This window comes from Octopus bimaculoides, chromosome 2, assembly GCF_046866305.1.
Source record: "Octopus bimaculoides isolate indiv1 chromosome 2, ASM4686630v1, whole genome shotgun sequence".
Taxonomy (NCBI): Eukaryota; Metazoa; Mollusca; class Cephalopoda; order Octopoda; family Octopodidae; genus Octopus; species Octopus bimaculoides.
In genome coordinates this window covers 107786786-107791785 of record NC_142929.1, presented here as the reverse complement: position 1 = coordinate 107791785, position 5000 = coordinate 107786786, and positions in this window count along the sequence as shown.

The window sequence follows — 5000 nt, the reverse complement described above, 5'->3', positions numbered from 1 at the left end:
TGAGTGTCTGGGTAAAAAAACTTCACATGGTGGTGGTGGTGATAGTGGTTGTGGTTGTGGTGGTGATACTGCTTTTAGTTGAGTTCACTTTCTTTCTATCATTCGGGCAAAATTTTTGGTTCGACGATATCTTTTTTATTTCGTCCTACCAATTTCAGAGGCCCTGACAAGTAAAATAAGATAAAATGAGAGAGATAAATAAATTAATAAATAGACATGCGCACTACCTCCCTTCCCTCACCAACCAATAAAAATGTTCGAAATCCTTATTGTTCTACTGACCGACTTTTAACAAACTTTTCTCTTTCATATGCGTCTCTCTGTCTCTCTCTCTGTCTCTCTCTCTGTCTCTCTCTCTGTCTCTCTCTGTCTCTCTCTGTCTCTGTCTCTGTCTCTCTCTTGTGCACGTTTCTTTCTCTCCGGTGCGTATCTCTATTTCTGACTCATGCACTTATCTCTCTTTCGTTTGCGTCTCTGTCTCTTCTCTCTCCCTTCTCCTTTCTCCCTTCTCCATCTCTCTTTCTCCCTTCTCCATCTCTCTTTCTCCCTCTGTCTCATGCACTTCTCTCTCTCTCTCTCTCTCACTCTCTCTCTTTTTCTCTCGTGTGCATCTCTATCCATTGTTTCTCCTCCTTGTCTGTCTGTTCTCTCTCTCTCTCCATCTCTCTCTCTCCATCTCTCTCTCTCCATCTCTCTCTCTCCATCTCTCTCTCTCCATCTCTCTCTCTCCATCTCTCTCTCTCCATCTCTCTCTCTCCATCTCTCTCTCTCCATCTCTCTCTCTCTCCATCTCTCTCCCCATCTCTCTCTCTCCATCTCTCTCTCTCCATCTCTCTCTCTCTATCTCTCTCTCTCTCCATCTCTCTCTCTCCATGTCTCTCTCTCTCCATGTCTCTCTCTCTCCATCTCTCTCTCTCTCTCTCCATCTCTCTCTCTCCATGTCTCTCTCTCTCTCCATCTCTCTCTCTCCATGTCTCTCTCTCTCCATCTCTCTCTCTCCATCTCTCTCTCTCCATCTCTCTCTCTCTCCATCTCTCTCTCTCTCCATCTCTCTCTCTCTCCATCTCTCTCTCTCTCTCTCTCCATCTCTCTCTCACCATGTCTCTCTCTCTCTCCATCTCTCTCTCTCCATGTCTCTCTCTCCATGTCTCTCTCTCCATGTCTCTCTCTCCCCATCTCTCTCTCTCTCCATCTCTCTCTCGTGTGCGTCTCTATTCACTGTCTCTCCTCCTTGTCTGTCCCCCCCCCTCTCTCTCTCTCTCTCTTGTTCTTTCTGCTTTCTTTCTTTCTTTCTTTCTTTCTTTCTTCATTCTTTATCTTTCTTTCTTCCTTTCTTTCTTCCTTCCTTTCTTTTTTTCTTCTTTCTTTCTTTCTTGCTTTCTTTCTGTCTTGCTTTCTATCTTCCTTCTTTTTACCTTTCATTACCTATTTCCTCATCCTTAATTCATTCGTTCTCTCATTCTTTTCCCCTCTACTTCTATATTCCTTCCAACATTTTACTTTCATAATTGTATTTTTCTTTCTCTTTTCCTTGTTTCGTACTTTCATTCCTTCATTTGATCGGTCGTTCATTCGTTCATTCATATATTCCCTTCATCGTTCACTCTTTCAATTTTTCATTCGTCTTCATTGTTTTATTTTCTTCACTTTACAGTTCTATTCATTCATTCGTTCAATTCTTCATTCCTTCATTAGTTCAGCCATCTTTCTTGCACCCCTGTCTTCACAAGGCTATGTCTAAAAACACATACCCTAGATGTCACAGAGTAGGATCGAACACGTGGCCTCATGAACTCCGAAACGAAATTTTGAACCCGTGGTTATGTGCAAGCACAAACACATAAAAATAAACACACACACACACACACACACACACACACACACACACACACACACACACACACACACACACACACACACACACACACACACACAAACAAACATGGTTTCGCTTAGACACAGAGATACTAATAACTAGTTGTTAGAACACTGTATATTTATGTTTTGGCATCAAGTGAGTACAGAATGTAATATCATTTAATGAATAACAAGAAAAGCAAGGAGTTACGTAATTAATTTCATTAGCATACGATTGTTTCTACTATAAGAAGTGCCATACTCAGAGTTGAGTTGTCGTGGGAAATCTTATAGCCTCATCGGAGCTATTTTAATGTTTATTGCAGGATGCATTTAAATTCTTTCTTTTGTACATACATACATACATACATACATACATACATACATACATACATAAGATCGCTGACCACTACATTTATATATTTTTTCTCCTTGTTTCTCTCCTTATTTCTTTCTGTGTTCCTTTCAGTTGAAGAGCGTAGGCTCGAAACGTCAAAGACTTTCTCTATTCCCGAGCATTAAACTAATACATCCATTTGTTGTTTACACCACCTGTCTTCGTCTGTTATTTTTTTTCGTAAATTCTCTCATACATAGATACATACATACATACATACATACATACATACATACATACATATATATATATATGCTTGGATTTTCAGAAAAAGAAATCGACTAACTGACGTGTACATTACAAATACAATCTGTAAGCGGAATAGTAAAACTATGCAAGACTTTTCTCAAGTTTAAAATGTTACATGGTTTTCGTTATCAACATTCCAACGAATGAGCTTTATATCTTTGTTAGAAGCCAGCTCCTTCTTCAAAAGAAAATTTTCAATAATCAAAAACAGAAAAGAGCATACAATCCAAATCCAATCTATTAGTGGCACAGTGAAGATTTGTAAACCAATTTCAAAGATTCTCCATCGGAGATTCATTAGGTGAATAAATGCACACACTCGGGTGTATGCATTGATAGCTCAGGCAACACAACCAAACTCAATCACATATTTACAAACACCGGGAACTCTCTTAACTCAAAAGATCTTGCCGGTTTGTTAGTGGCCAACTTGAATCTCTTGAGAAAAACTTAAATAAAACTCAAGAAAAAACATACATACATTCACACACACACACACACACACACACACACACACACACACACACACACACACACACACACACACACACACACTTTTTCATTACTTTTAATCAGCAGAAATTTATAAAAGTGACTCAAGAAAACCAGGAATTTCGTGTCATGCCCGAAATTCTTGGTATTTTACCTTCTTGAGTGAATTTTGTAACTCTCCCTTTTCCATTCTCTCCGTCCCTCTCTCTCTCTCTGTGTGTGTGTGGTGTGTGTGTGTGTGTGTGTGTGTGTGTGTGTGTGTGTGTGTGTGTGTGTGTGTGTGTGTGCGCATGTGTAAATTTTGTCACGGTGTAGACGTTCTAGCTATGTAATATATGGAGACTGTTAAGATCTGTTAAATTTCTTTCAATTTGAAATTTATTAAATTGCTACCGACACTGTTCCAGATCGCAGCTGTGCGACGAAAATTTTGTCTTACATTAATAAGTTTGAAGTTCAAATCCTTTAAGCAGATTTTGTGCACTACTAAATGGCTAGACTGGTTCTTCCACGCTGTAATTGCTTCAATTTCACCACGAGGTTTCAGATTAACTCTGTTGCTAGATAAGTAGAATTCTGTCACTCATGCACGCACACCATACAAACATGTGTGTATATATACATATATATGTATATATATATATATATATATATATATATATATATATATATATATATATATATATATATATATATATATATATATGTATATGTATATATATATATATATATATATTATATATATATATATATATATACACATATATATGTATATATATCTGTATATATATATATATATATATATATATATATATATATATATATATATATATATATATATATTATATATATGTATATGTTATATATATATACATATATATGTATATATATATATATATGTATATATATATATATATATATATATATATATATATATATATATATACACATATATATGTATATATATCTGTATATATATATATATATATATATATATATATATATATATATATATATATAAATATATATATATATATATATATAAATATATATATATATATATATATATATATATATATATATATATATATATATATATATATATATATATATATATATACACATATATATGTATATATATATATATATATATATATATATAAATATATATATATATATATATATATATATATATATATATATATATATATATATATATATATATATATATATATATTCACGCACACGTATTCATCCATACGCACATGCACACACACATATATTAAATATATATATATATATATATATGAATCTGTGAGTATGTGAGCGTTTGAGTGTGCGTGTTTGTGTGTAGTATTCGTGTGTATCTGTTGACAATTTATGTCGTTCATGTGCCTCATGAGTACATCTCTATGTCATTCTGTGTTGTGTACTTGTATGTATGAATGTACTTCACATGCTTATCCCTGCGTGCCTGTGCGCTTGTGAATGCTTGACTGCGTGTAAGTGTGTCAATATTACTGTGCGTGTTCTTCATTCGATATTATATCTTGAGAGCTTCCTAACTTTCTACCAGAAAATTAAGGATGGTGGAGGCGGGAAAAGCGTGATGTATAACTGTGATAAAGAAAGAGCCTCGCTGCTCTGCTATTTAGGAACAAATTAGGAAGAATGGAAACGGAAAGATGCTCGAGGCACTCTGGTCATAAAATTTGTTTGGGGCTTGCTAAGTCGCCAAAGGCAAGAATATCGCGAAAAGTGATCGATTTGACCTGGCTCTTTATTGTGGTCCGCTGAGCCGCAGGCAGGTCACTATTTTTATTCCTAATCCCAGAATGAACTAGACAGAGATAGAGCGAGAGCGCGAGCGCGCGTGAGTGTCTGTGTGTACGTGCGTGTGTGTGTGTCTGTGTGTGTGTGTGTGTGTGTGTGTGTGAACGTGTGAATGCATATTTTGCACATAATAGTTTTATCATAAATTTATATATATATGCATATATAAACT